Raw genomic sequence first — 15,173 nt, 5'->3', positions numbered from 1 at the left:
AAAGAAAAGCACCACTGAACTGAAACTTAACTCATACTGCATTTTGTTATTTTAAATACTTAGATGTGATGTAACAGAATGTCTCCAGCGTCTTCCAATCTGGTGCAACTGCGGGCTTTCCCTGAAAGAAGAGCTCCTGTTTGCCTCCTTCCCCCCCACCCCTCCCTTCCTCAGCTTCCTCTCCACCAGACCTAGTAACTGTGCGGCCACAAAGTAAGACAGTCCAGCAAGCTCATCTGACAAAACTTAGTCAGTCTTCTGCCAGCCTCCAAAAAAGAAAGAACAGTTTTCCATCAGACCAGTTTACTGGACTTCTCTTGCCCCAGGAATCATAGAATCACAGAATCGTCAAGGTTGGAAAAGACCCTTAAGATCATCGAGTCCAACCGTTAACCTATCACTGCCAAGTCCACTGCTAAACCATGTCCTCAAGCACGGTATCTATCCGTTCTTCAAATACCTCCAGGGATGGAGACTCAACCACTTCCTTGGGCAGCCTGTTCCAGTGCCTGACTACCCTTTCGGTGAAGAAGTTTTTCCACCTCGCTACAACCTCCTTTCAGGTAGTTGTAGAGAGCAATAAGGTCTCCCCTCAGCCTCCTCTTCTCCAGACTAAACAACCCCAGCTCCCTCAGTCGCTCCTCATAAGACTTGTGTTCTAGACCCTTCACCAACTTCGTTGCCCTCCTCTGGACACGCTCCAGCACCTCGATGTCCTTCTTGTAGTGAGGGGCCCAAAACTGAACACAGTACTCGAGGTGCGGCCTCACCAGTGCTGAGTACAGGGGCACTATCACCTCCCTGGTCCTGCTGCCCACACTATTCTTGATAGAGGCCAGGATGCCATTGGCCCTCTTGGCCACCTGAGCACACTGCTGGCTCACGTTCAGGCAGCTGTCAACCAACATCCCCAGGTCCTTTTCCACCAGGCAGCTCTCCAGCCACTCCTCCCCTAGCCTGTAGCGTTGCTTGGAGTTGTTGTGACCCAAGTGCAGGACCCGGCACTGAGCCTTGTTGAACCTCAGGCAGTTAGCCCTGGCCCAACGATCCAGCCTGTCCAGGTCCCTCTGCAGGGCGTTCCTACTCTCCAGCAGATTGACACTTCCACCCAACTTGGTGTCATCTGCAAACTTACTGAGGGTGCACTCAATCCCCTCATCCAGAACATCAGTGAAGATGTTGAACAGGACCGGCACCAACACTGAGCCGTGGGGAACACCACTCGTGACCGGCCGCCAACTGGGTTTGACTCCATTCACCACCACTCTCTGGGCTCGGCCATCCAGCCAGTTCTTTACCCAGTGCAGAGTGCACCCATCCAAGCCGTGTGCAGCCAGCTTCTCCAGGAGAATGCTGTGGGATACAGTGTCAAAGGCCTTACTAAAGTCCAAGTAGACAACATCTACAGCCTTCCCCTCATCCACTAAGCGGGTCACCTTGTCATAGAAGGAGACCAGGTTAGTGAAACAGGACCTCCCTTTCATAAACCCATGCTGACTGAGCCTGATCCCTCGGTTGTCCCACACGTGCCGCGTAATGGCACTCAAGATGATCTGCTCCATGACCTTCCCCGGCACCGAGGTCAGGCTGACAGGCCTGTGGTTCCCGGGATCCTCCTTCTGACCCTTCTTGTAGAGGGGCATCACGTTTGCTAACTTCCAGTCATCCGGGACCTCCCCGGTTGACCAGGACTGCTGATAAATGATGGAGAGTGGCTTGGCAAGGTCCTCTGCCAGCTCCCTCAGTATCCTCAGGTGGATCCCATCTGGCCCCATGGACTTGTGCGCATCCAGGTGGAGGAGCAGGTTGGTGACTGCCACCTCTTCGACAACTGGGGCTTCATTGTGCATCCTATCTCCATCTCTCAGCTCAGGGGCCTGAACACCCCGAGGGTGACCAGTCTGACTATTGGAGACCGAGGCAAAGAAGGCATTAAGTACCTCAGAACAGAGAGGAACAGAGGAAGTGTGCAAACAGGTACAGAAATGCAACAGAAATCCACTTCTTTCTGTGGGAGCTGCAGTTGTACCAGACAGCATCACATGCAGCCACGTGCTCAGGGCATAGTTCTAAGCTAGAACGGACCTAATTTTGTGTTTCCCCCCCCCCCAATAAGATGGTCCTGACTTCTCACTTGTGCCAGAATAGGACTGGTGTAGGCAGATGACCTGCAAGGTCTGGGAGCTGATCAGAGCCTTAATCCTACCATGACAAAAAACCCGATCCCTTTCCAGCTGGACCATGTCTATTATCCAGCTAATCATCCCGTTAATGAATGCTAGCTGTAGCATAAAAGAGGGTGGCGACACATGGTGGGTGGGCAGGAGGAGGAGAGGGACACCTCCTGCAGCTGAAGCACAGACTTACAGACTTCAATGCAAAATTGAGGATGAGCACTGATTCTTCCAAGGGCCCAAGCTCCACCTCGTGAGGCGAACGGGCAGAGACTGGTGCGTTCGCTTTCTGTAAACCTTAACCAGTGCCCCGCTGCGATGGATGAACACCCAGGCAGATGTGAAAGTTTCCTGTGTTTTAGTGGGGCTTATGGTTTCCACATCCTTCCACTCCGCGGAGACCACTTCATGTTATTATTCTTTTTCTTCTGACAGTTTAATGAATAATCTAGCTGAACAGTCCCACTAAGGCAGCACCACTTTTGCAGTAAAGAAATAGGATTTCTCTTCCTAGTCCATTACTATTTACTACATAAAACAAATAATTTTACTTTATCTGGGTTTTTTTCTTCCCATTGTCATCTTATTGTACACTGGCAGCATCTGGAAATCTATTGTTGTATAAATGTACAATAACTATACATGCAACACTTGTCCCTTCACCTCTCTCCTCATCAGCTATAAATAAACATAAGTTAATTCATTTTTAAAATAACTTATACATTTGCATTTTTAAATATCCTGAAACACTTGAGTGTTCTTGGACTTTTTCAAATGTATGTGAAAATGCCAATTGGCACAAACAAATACATACAAGCTTACGTATTATACAATATTTGCCAGAATAAAATGCAACACAGAAAGGCAAACTGGGCCAGTTCTCAGCTCCACAAAGGCAGAGACAGAATGCAAGTAGGGAAAAATATGCATTAAAAAAAAAAAAGTTGTAAAAGTCTAATATACTGTAAGGATGAAACATTTCATTTACATGAGCAAAAGACAGAATATAAATGATTACAAGTCTACAAACAATACTCAAACTAGCCTTGACAGAAGGACCTCAGGGACAAAACCAGGTATCCTCAGAAGAAAGCAGAAACCAACACCCAGTAGCACTTCCAAAAAAGCTGTTTCCAACTGCTCTGAACTGTTTGAATTCATTTTCAAGACTGTTTTTCTGAGGTCAGGAGCAGAGCCCCTGCCAAAGAATGTAATCTGTTTCGTTAGTCAAAAGGGAGTATTTAGTTTGGGAAATATCAGGAATGTTTAAGGGGGCATATTTTTGGACTTTTTGCAGGTTACTACCAGGAAAATTCCAGATTATTGGGACTAAATTACAGGAGAAGAAAGTGATGTGTAACTTCTTAAAGGCTATAAAGGAATTTAATATGCATTAATACACACTAAGTTTGAAAGTAGTCAGCGTTCCTAGCCAGAACCACATAAATGAGAAAGATTCCACATGTTCATCCAAATGAATCTGTACAGAATTTAATCATAAACCCAAAGAAGGAAGAGTGCCTTATCCCACCACTAACTACATTCAAAATTTCCTCTTGCACACAGTTTCTGCAGGATGGCCTCACTGCATGACTATCTTTGGCATCAGGGACGTCCACAACATGAGAAGCAGACTTTTGTACTGCTAGAAGAGCGTGGAAAGATACTCAAGGATACATGGCCTTGTGCGAACGAAAAAGGACTCTTACAGCTTATCTACACAAAGAAGCTACTCTCTGTTAATTGTGGGTATGAATTTACAGCGCAAATTCAAATGCTCAATAACTCCTTCCATGTGCAATGAGTTGAACACTCCAGGATAATGAACTACTTCACATTCAACAAGAACATTCAGTAACACACAAAACAGAAGCCGGTGTGGAGCAACGGGTGTTGTGTACATCCTGCCTTATTCCATGGCAAGTTCTCTTGGAAAACATACCTTCAGTATCAGTAATAGAGAAACTTTAAAAAAAAAAAAAAAAACTCAACAGTTTAACTTAACACCTTCACTTTTTGCAGATTTCCAGGAGAGAGCACACTCCCACTTCACAGTTTGTAGACAGAAAGCTCATTTACACCGAGATGCTCACGCTACTGACGCAAGTCCTGCTAAATCCTGCAACTTAAGATGTTAGAGAACACTGAAGATGTTACCCCTTTTTGCTTTGTTACCCTCACCTTCTGCCGAAGATGGCCATTGCTGCAGCACAGTAAGCAATCTGTCCGTGCCTCATGACGCCCCAGTTCACAGTCCACTGTATTTGCTTTCTCTGAACGTAAGTTTGCGCCACGTACAAACTGTGAACTACCCGGGCTGCACAGCAAGCATATGTGTTGTTCTGCCGCAATTTGTCCAGCAGCCTAAGGAGAGGACCAGAACAGAGAACTAGACATCGTAATCTCATCATTCACTCTACCAAAACTTAGCAGGGTTTATTAGACAAAACCTTCAGGAAGATTAATTTGAATAGGCTTTTAAAACGTATTAGTTAAACCATAAATAGAGCTTAAAAGTGACTGTAAAATGCTTTTGTTTAGTTCACTTTAGAAGTCAGCTAAACAAACAAAAGTCACTTCCAAATAAAAGTATCCGTAGCAGATTTGAACGTGATTTAATTAATACACTTTTGAAGTTAGCTCAAATTAATATTCCAGAATGTCAATGCAGCTGATTTGGAATATATTTTCTGAATGTTCCTATGTATGCAAGCCCAGAGGCTGCTCTTCATTTTTTCTGAGGCACAAAATGTAGTGAAGACAGAGGGCTGTGTTTAGCACTGGGCAGGAAGGTAGCTGTGAAGAAGTGTAAGCGAAAGCATTTCAAGCAAGTATTTTTGTAAGGCACTCACAGAAATGGCTCTGTTGCTTAGCTCATTTTTCAACTGAATTACTTAACCAGATGGAAAGCCAAGATATGTGACCTTCTGTGCCAAGTAAGGTCACATATCTTTTTTTTTTTTTTTTTAATAGAGTTTAAAAGTAGAAACTACTCTGAAAAGACAAGCCAAACTTTTGGTGAAAACTCAAGGTGAAGGCATTTTCTAAAGAATAATTGCATAGGCAATTAGACACACAAAACAGATGTAATCTAACAGCACTCAGATTTCTGAGAAAAAAACATAGATTATACCATCCCTGTATTATTGATCATTCTGATGCATACTGCAGGCCAAATTCTGCCTTGGCAAGTCACCTCTTAAGCACACCAGAAAAAAAGAAAATTACATACCTACACATTTTAAAGGAGAAATAGCCATGACATAACTAAATTCCTACTCTGATGAGAGCCATGGCATTTGTTTTTAGTAAGTCTTAACTTCTATAGTTGATGCTAGCTCCTGCTTTACTTTTCAGTGTCTGTATTCCCTCCCAGAAAAGCCCAGAGCAGATTAGACAGAGGCTTAAACTTACAAACTGCATTGACATTTACATGTCAGAAGTGACACACAGAAACTCTCTGCAATTCAGTCACTCAACCTGCATACTCCCCCAGCTGGCTTCAGTAGTGGGATACATCAGGTCACAATTTACTGTGGGCAAAAAGACTTTTCTTAGAGTAGCTTCATTCGGGACTTCTTTAATACAGTGGAAGGACTTCAGCAGCTTTTAGGACATGACAGATCTTATACCCAATTTTAATCAAAATTAAGCAAATTTTTGATGTTTAGGACATGTTTACTTTTCAAGACCAAAATAGGAAGTTCTATAGAACAAGCAGATCTATTACGTATTACAATTTTCTATAAAGCTTTAAAACCTCTTACAGAGATATCAGCTATGTTACGTTATTAAAGTCTACAATCCTGCACACAGCTGTACAAACCTTTGGGTATGTGAATATTCCACCTTTATTTGGGTAGGCAAATCAGGTAACCGCTCTCATAGGTATTTATAGCACTGGGACTTCAGGACCTATTTCTGAGAGGTGAGAGACAACTACTTCTTCCAGTTTACCAGGGTGCTCAGATTACAGAGCTCATATGTGATCAAGGATCTTGTATTCAATGCTGCAATCCACCACCAAAACGTCTAATTCTCATCAATAATAAAAGCTGCTTTACATAGTGGGTATAACTATCTCCCTTAAGGCCTAACTAAGCATCCCAGGAAGCCTTATCCCCACCAAAGGTAGCAGCAAGTGTAATAGCTGTTAATTCATGCTAATTTACAGCAGTTTAGAAGCACAGCAGTACAAGCCTCACCACATGGCAGCAACCAGGGTACAAGTCCTTCAAAAAACAAACAGCACAAAGCAACTAAGAATAAACTAGAAACAGACACCAGATTTTTAAAGTATTTGTTCAATCTTTTATTTACAAAGTAATTAAACACCCAATGAGAAATGGCCAGGCTAAAACTGTCGTTATATAATTGTGTTCATGTAACAGCAGCCTCTTTCCCCAGCTACATTTCAAATGGGAAAGTATACCTTTTTTTTTTTTTTTTTAAATCAAAACCAGGCAAAGGATTTTCCCATAAGCTTTCCAGGAAAGTCAACCTCTGGACTAAAACCAAACATAAAAATTTCAGCAGGAAAGGAGAATATTTGATTAAGTTACGAGTATGCAAAGACAACATTCAGACACAAGATGGTGGTTAAAATTCTTATGTAATTTTCAGTTTAGCAGGCTACTACAGACTACCACCTATTGTAACAAGAACAGCACATAACAATTTATTTCAAAAAAACACTCAACTGAATTCAAGGCACAGGCATTATATTGTGTGCTCTCTACTTCTGTTTGATTTTCATATATTAATCTTCAGTATCAGGAACAAATGCTTAAAAAGCATGAGAATGTATTCTATTGCACAGATACTTTTGTCGACACAACTATGCATGTTTTGTTCCAAAAAGCAGTGGATAACTTCATAGAATCACAGGATTTTGCCAAGTTTGACAGTTAACATTTTTGCCAAAATTAGAGAGTTTCAGTTTATTTATAAAATAATTACTTGGAGAAGCTAGGATATTTATTTTGAAATTTCATATGCTGTATCGCCTTCTTGTAAGCTGAAGAAGTACAACAAATACCTGCAACAACAAAGGTTCTATAACCAGAAAAAGTTTGAAGGGTCTTGTGAAATTATTTTTATAAAAGCTAGAAAGAGTAATATTTGAAACACTCCAGAAACTTCTGTAGAATTTGAACAAACCCAAGATCTATTTTACCAATTCTTAAATCCTTTAAAATTACCGGGAGTAATACACCTCTCTGTGTATACTGGATCATTAATAAGATTTAAGTGAGACAGTTGTTCAACACAGGCCTAAAAAAAGCATCATCTTAACCAACACATTGAAAAAATACCAGTTTTGCAGTTAATTTTGCATGTCAAGGTCTTCCTTAAAATCTGCTTACAATGTACCTAAAAGCATGGAGTGAGAATACAGGAGACATCAGACCTGTGGATACTTTACTCTCACTAACACCTCTTTGCCCTGACAATAGGACACCTACAGTAAGAGCTGTTTGGGGTTTTCTTTTGCCGAAATCCTGAAAAGCACAAACAGTGTAAGTTCTAAAGTCACTCTCAGAAACTCAAGCAAATAATTCTGTCACATTTTTCATGCCAGCAAAACATGTATAATAAAACACATACCGGTTCACGAACATAGAAGAGAATATTTGGAAGTGAAAAGTCAGCAGTGAGATACCTTATACTGGATATATGTTTGTACAACATATGTTTGGGTTTCTGTCCTACAGCTGTCTGCCACAGATCACAACCTGGTGTCTCACCTTAACACATCAAGCTGTAAAGCTCAGCGAGGCTGCTGCTCCATAGACAGCAAAACCACTGAAGGAGACAGAAAATGGGTATCATAACCATTTCCAGATAAGCTATCCCTGTTAGCGATTAAAGGTCCTGTGGGACAGTACAGTTTGATCAGTTTACTCTGCTCTTTTCTACTGACTTTTAGCAAAGAAGTAAATTTCCATTTTTTTTTCCACTGTCCAGGCAGTATGGATGGGAATCAGCAGACTCGTAACCTATTTCCAGTTCTGCTATTAAACTATATTCATACTACATTATTCCTCATTTTACTAAGTCATAAAATGGAGGGGGGGAAAAAAAAAAAGGAAAAAAAAAAAAAGAAAAAAGCAACAACTTACTTTACCTGAGCAGCTAGCCCAAATTTGGCATCTTGGAGGTTGTTTCACTTAGAGAGACTAATTGGGGTGTGTGTATATATATATATATATAGTACAGAAGAGGATGGGATAGAGGAAAAGGTGAGACAAAAAAAAGTTTCCAACTAGTTTAAGAGCTGTTCTGTCACTAAGTATTTACACTGTTACATATGTAATCGAGGGATGAATATTAACTAGCTACCCTGTGAATTTTCTGAAAAAGTTCAACCAACCAGCTCAATCAACAGATGCATGTGGGTAGTGATGTGATGTTATTCCTGGAAAGTCTATTTGTAACGTCCACATTTCAGAAGTGGTATCACTCACCCTCAGGCAACTGAGTACTCAAATTCTGCCTTCCGTGACATCCTTGCAATAATTTTGACTTGTACTGGGATTGCCATAACCAAAGTATTTTACAGAGCAATCTAATTTTTAGAATCACATCAAGTAAAATAGTGTCTTGATACTGTCTGCAAAATAAACAGGATAACTAAAGTACTGATTTCCATATAAGTGGATACTCTTGTGTTTGGGTATTTCGACCAGGAAGGCTTAGCCCAACTTTATAGGAACTACTTGAAAAACTATATACAATTCCACTAAATATTTTGAGAACTTATATAGCTTCCATTTACTAGGCATCACACAGTGTTTCATTTTTTTGAGCAAGCTTCAGAATATCCCTGTAATTATTTTCTCCATATTATACCTACAAAACCCAGGTACAGAAACCTTCACTAATTTGTCTTTGATGACACAGGAGGTGACTGTTAGATTCATAGGCACAGGACTGGAAACTTGTCTTCTAGTTCCATACTCAAAACATCTTTCCACTTTTTCAAACATGAAAATTTAAGCAATATTTGGTAAACCTCACTTAAATCTTGAGCAAATGTTTTCTAAAATCCATCAACACATGTAAATACACTACTTTGTACTAGGAAGATTTCAGAATCTATTTCTGTCATGGTCATGAGAAAATTACTGAAATATGAAAAAGTCTTTCTGTTTAAAGGAGCAATAGAATTTACAACTACAAGCTTCTTTTCTCTACAGAAAACTAAAACAAGGTTGAGCAGCTGTTCAAGATCAGTAAGTTTATATCAGTGTCTTTCTCCACAAAGAATGGCTTGAACTCCTAGGAGTAAAATTAGGGAGAACTCAAATTCTGCAGAACTGACTGCAGCCTTTCCAGTAAATACCCAGCCACCTTCCCTTTTACGCGGCAGTATCTCTAAGGACTCCTGTGCCAGCATCTTTGTTCCTTTATAGCGTATCAAAGTAATGAATGCCCTTGAATTTCACTCCTGCCTGTTGTGAGCAAAATCTTCCTCATGTTAAAACATCAAGTAGACTCTTCTCTTACCTATTATAATTCCTGCAAGCCAGACTGCTTTATCTGGCAATTACCAAGGTGCAGTCTTTATTTTAACCTCTCGTAAGGAAGAAATTTTCATCACCGTGTCCACAGCTGCTAGTCAGGAATGATTAGTTTCACAGCTCTCAAACCTTTCCACATCATCTGAATGCACTGTACAATGGCACATTTCAAAACGATGGGCTTCTTCAGCCAGCTACATCCACTGGAGGAAGCGGTGAGTGATTCAGTCCTCTCAGCCTAAATGTGCTCTCCCTTTTACGCTTGTTCTTAATCATTATTGCATATGGATACCTCTTGGAATTATGTAATGCATGCAAATCTATCATGCTCCAAACTTTAAATGAGAGGAATAAACTGAAATTCACTTGGGAAAATGACAAATTAAAAAGAAACATGGTGAAGAAACGTAGTGACAGAATTCACAATTACAGACTTTTTACCTTTTTATAACATTTAGATTAGGCTGCAGCTCAGCAGAGACTTCAGAATATTCACCTGAACTTTCCCCTTCATATGACAAACAGCTCATTGAGTCTCGCTTTCAAAATTAGGCCTTAAACCATGTTTTCTACAAAACAAGGATACTGTTGTCAAAAGTGATACCTCAAATAAGCGTTATCAAATTTGTTTCCACTTAGAAGTAGTGTGACAATATTTAAGTAAGTTTTTGCCAATCCATTTCTACTCACTCATACTTAGGTATCAAATTTCTGTATAATAAAAAAGATGGGGCAACTTCCCTTTACAGACTTTAATAATTTGAAATACGTCTTTCTAGGTTCTTAGACTGCAAACAAACTTTACCTAAATGCCCCCTGAAGACGCCTTAACATAGAACAGGATCAAACCAAGAACCTGACTTATGAAACAGTAAATCATCTGTCCCATGCTAAACCCCTGCAGCTCTCCACAGGCATCCTGTAACTTTCCTTGGGGTCCTGGACCATGGTGGAGCCCACCTCACACTAAGGGGAAGGTAGATGCAGATATCCGTAAAGCCTCTGGCATCCAGCCACCAGAGAGGAAAATATGAGCTTCCTATATTTAAGTTGTCTCTATTTCAGAATGTCATTACTGGAATTCTTTAAGACTTTTTTTTTAAACTTTAAAAGTCCTTCTCATCTTGACTTTGCAAGGCTATTTATGTGCGTACACATAAAATAGTTTTCCTAAAGCTTTTAGTTCCGTCATACCAGAATTTCCACTAAAAAGGTCATCAGAGCTGAATGCTTATAGCTTTTAGCCACACAAAACAGCATTGTGGTTTCTTGTCTCTACTAAAAACATGTGTTACATCTCTATTTCCAATTCTGCGTGTCCTATTAAAGAGGAGAATCAGTTAAATTGTGCATTATGCAATTTACATACAAAACCTGTATTAGAAGCCTGGCTTGAGCTGACAAAAGTCACAAAATATGACAGAAGCTACTGAACAAATTCAGTATCCAGTTACAGTCAGGTAAATCTAGAATAACAGCTCTGAAACAAATAAATAGAGTTACCATGGTGTAAAGTCTGAAGTAATTGGGAACAGAACTTGGCCACCTGGCATTTACTCACTTCACTAAGCCTAAAGCCCTGGAAGGGTCAAACAATGAATAACTACATAATTTGTGAGAAGAAATGTCTAGAAACCCAGGATATGGAGGTGAAATGGGGATAAATGCTTTGCTTCCATGCTGAACCTTCTGGATTTTGTTAGTCTAAGCCAGGCCATGGATATTGCTTTAATATGCCATGAATATTTTCAGTGTGAAATTCCATTCATTTAAAAATAAGGCGTGATTCACACAGAATTCACATGGTATGCCCTGGAATTTTCAAGTAGTTTGAATATAGCAGGCAGCTGCACAAAACTTTAAACAACTTTAGCTGAGATTTCTTTTTCTATATAATAAATGTAATTGCTTCAACTATGGACTGTGAGTACTTGGAGACTTTGTTTCTATATCTAGTTTATGTATTTCAGAATAAGTACTAAGGGCTCAAATCTGAAAAGTGAGAAGGTTATTCACAGTAGTAGTCTCTTCAAGGCTTAGAAGCTTTTGTAGGGTTGCAGTTGCACCTCACACGTGGCAAAGCATACCTAGATAAAAGGTATGTGGAAAACACCTTAAAATGCCTGTTAAAATTACAGAGAGTACACGCTTAAATGAATATTCTCTAATAAAATTCGAACCTTAATGAGGCTTCAGAATATTACTTGTAAGTATGCAAAATGAAACCCCTACTGAATAACATTGCCACACTATGTTAGCCCTGGAGCAAACCTGCATTCACAAGCTCCCAGAGTCGAGAGGAATCGCACGAAAATCCCAGAGCTCAGAGAAGTTCACCTCTTCTGCAGAAGATAACGCAATGAACACGCACGCCCCGAGCCAGGAATCGCCGCCCGTTCACCGGAGAGGCTGGGGTGGAGAAGCCCGCCTGCCTGGCTCGGGGCAGGGAGGCAAGCGGGCTCAGCTCCCTCCCTCGCTTTTGCAGGTGCCCGTCGGTGCCCAGGGCAGCCCCGGGGAAACGCGCACCGGCAGCCCGCGCAGCCCCGGCCGCCCCACGCCGAGCGTCGCCGCCCGCCCGGTTCCCTACCTCCGCCTCTCGCCGCCCGAGGCAGCTGTCTCCGGGACGCGGCGCGGGTGGGGCAGCGGGGGCGGTAACTGGCGGGAAGGCGGCCGGGGGAGCCGCTGCGAACCCCCGCTCCGCGCTCGCGTCCTCCGTCCCTCGCCCTCCTTCTCCGCCTCACGCATCTGCCTCCGGCCCGAGGCGGCTGCTGGCGGGCGGGGCGCTGGGGCCGGGGCCGGGGCCGGTGCCCGCTGCCCCCCGCCGCCGCGGGCGGAGAGCGGAGGAAGCGGCGGCCGCGGGCAGAGCCGGGGGCGGGGGGTGCCCCCGCCGCCGAGGCCGAGGCCGCTACCGGCGGCGCGCCCGGGCGCGCAACTCCAGGCGGCGCTGCCGCCGCCGCCGCCTACAAAGGGCAAATTGATCTCACGTTTGCCGAGCGCGGCGGTGCAAGGGCTCGGGGCCGGCCCAGTCCCGCAGCTACCGGACGGCTGGGGAGGGAAGGAATCTCGCTCGGAAAAGCAAAGCCCCTTGTCTTCTGGAAAATGTCAAATTACATCATGTCGTGTCGACAAATGATTACCAACAGCACCTTAAATTATTAGAAAGCTACAAAGTTTTCATTTTTCTCGTTTGTGGTTGTTCGGGTGCTGTTTTTTTTTTTTTTAAACACGGGTTGCCACTAACTACGCGCAACGCACGTGGAAAACCACCAGTTTCACTTCGTAGCCCAACTTGATGAGCGAAGTGCAAAGTCGTCCCAGTGCAAAGCAGTAATACCCCTGGAAATGTTTGCCATTTACAATGAGCTTGAAAATGTGTAATTGTAAATTACCAGCTGTACCAAAACCCGTAGACCTGCCAAGTAGGAATTTACAGACTCAAACCTTAAAGCGTAAATGAATTGACAGTGTTTCTTTTTCTAAAGTGTGAGTTACCTAACATTTACGTAGGCAACTGGCACATACACACACACTATTCAAGGCAAAAGCCTCTCAAAAGTAGCAGGAGGCCAGTAACTGAGCGAGCGTTCGCCACAGGTCGGATTCTGTCCCTGCGGTGCTTCACCAGGGAGACCGTCCCGCTGATGGTTCTGCAACAGTCGGCAGCATCTCGGGGCCCCTGAGACGAAAGCCCTTTTACCACCCCCACCCTCGGTGTCAGCAGAGGGGTGCAGGAGAGGTTACGGGGCTGTTGCCTGCAAGAGCCACGCGTCAGCTCTTCAGAGTTCCCAGGCGGTACCTGTAGGTCTAAATACTAGATCTGGTACTAGATCTAAATACTTCATAGACACGTAACAGCTCTGCATGCTTTGACTGAACATACAGCTGCAGATGTTATTAAACACACACAAAGCAGTAAATTTTCAAACCCTGCAGAGCAAGATTGAACTTCATGGTAACTGGAAGGTTAACAGAAGTCCCAACACAGAGCTCAGTCTGACAGAGTACAGCGTTGTCATTCACGCACAGATGGAAAATGCAACTTTATGTACTATTTTGACTCATTTTCTCTCTCTGATGTTTCTTACTACTTTACAATTTTATTGAATCTTTGCACATACTTACCCTGAAACATGGCCCATATAGAGATTTCTAAAATAGAGTGAAACTGCTTAGATTGATTCATGTCAATTACTCACTTCACGTGTGCGAGAATTTGTATTTACAAGGACAACTCTTTAAGCTTCTTAAGGGTAAGACACAGATGACAAGTGTGGATGATGCAATAGTCTGCTAATCCTGAAACACTTAAGATGGGGAATGAAAACAGGAACGCAGGATGTCAGAAGTGAGCAGGACCCCCTTAGGAAACACTTTGCAAATTAGATATTCTTATCGGTCAACAAATGTAAAATATCTCGCACAAATATGCAGTCAACACTTGGAGATACTCAGCATACGTTATTAATCACACCATAACTTAACTACATACTGCTCAAACAGTTTTCATGTTTCTCTCATCTTGTACATTGTGTTAATTAGCTCAATTATCAGTTCATATTTAGATTCCTGCTTTCAGTAGCAATTACATAACCCTTAGATTAAAAAGCCATGTAATGCTTCTCACATTAATAAAGACGTACTTGGCATTTACACAGGACTTTTCTCAGCGTTTCATAGGCAAGCCACTTCAACATTTCTAGGAAATATGTAGTCACATGACTGTTACAAAGAAACTGAAGTGTGTACGTATATTTATATGACTCATACAAGAACACAAAGCAACAGCACCTACGTTATTAAAAGTAGCATCCCGTAATCTGTTGCTGTGGTATTTTACTCTATGGATAAAATTCCTAGTGGGAGTTACTGAGTACTTACTTTGATGCGGGGCACTTTCTCTGCAATCTACAGATGACGTTTTCTGTAATTTTGCCCACAGCAGATCTGCTGGTTTCTGCATTGATGGCAGGACACTGCAGTAACCAGTCACTGTGGAAACAAAATAAACACAGTCCTGGGGGGCTTTGTATACTCTGTGAAGCCTACGCTTCTATTCCCAAAAGCTTCTCAAAACCTGCCGTCTGCTCTACACTGAAAGCCAATCGACATTGCTTGCTAATACAAGCTGCTCTGAACTAACTGAAAAGAGCTGTTTATATTAATTAACAGAGGCTGGTAACCATGTTTAAAATTGCACTGCCTGGTGCACTCCAGCATACAATACAAGCCTGTAATCTATCTGCAAACATCCCAGCTTCTTCTTTTTACAGCACCTTCAACCCATTTTTCACCATTTAATTCTACTGAGTTATGATGTCTAAGAAACATACTCCTTGATATCTACAAGCGAGCCCAAGGTACCTCCAGGATAACTGTGTTTTATGGAACTGGTGTTTGCAGATGGAGCTAGCTGTCCAAACTAAGAGAGTGTCCTTAATGTTGGGACTATGGCAGTAAAAGAGCCGCCTCTCCCTGA

The 15,173-nt window shown here is 42.3% G+C and overlaps 1 protein-coding gene across 1 annotated transcript in view; it reads right to left on the bottom strand.

The window, feature by feature from the left end:
- RNF144B (ring finger protein 144B) overlaps positions 1-12,497 on the bottom strand; it is a 97,296-nt gene extending 84,799 nt beyond the window's left edge. The window contains exon 1 of the mRNA XM_087764651.1: positions 12,285-12,497. The gene's annotated coding sequence lies outside the window, so the exon portion shown is untranslated. The remainder of the gene's footprint in view (positions 1-12,284) is intronic.
- Between the last annotated feature and the right edge of the window lie 2,676 nt (positions 12,498-15,173).

This window comes from Nipponia nippon, unplaced genomic scaffold (assembly GCF_047370975.1).
Source record: "Nipponia nippon isolate SJK-2023a ecotype South Korea unplaced genomic scaffold, ASM4737097v1 scaffold_1, whole genome shotgun sequence".
NCBI classification, from domain to species: domain Eukaryota; kingdom Metazoa; phylum Chordata; class Aves; order Pelecaniformes; family Threskiornithidae; genus Nipponia; species Nipponia nippon.
The sequence above is the reverse complement of the archived record's forward strand: the minus strand, read 5'-3'. Positions and strand labels throughout refer to the sequence as shown.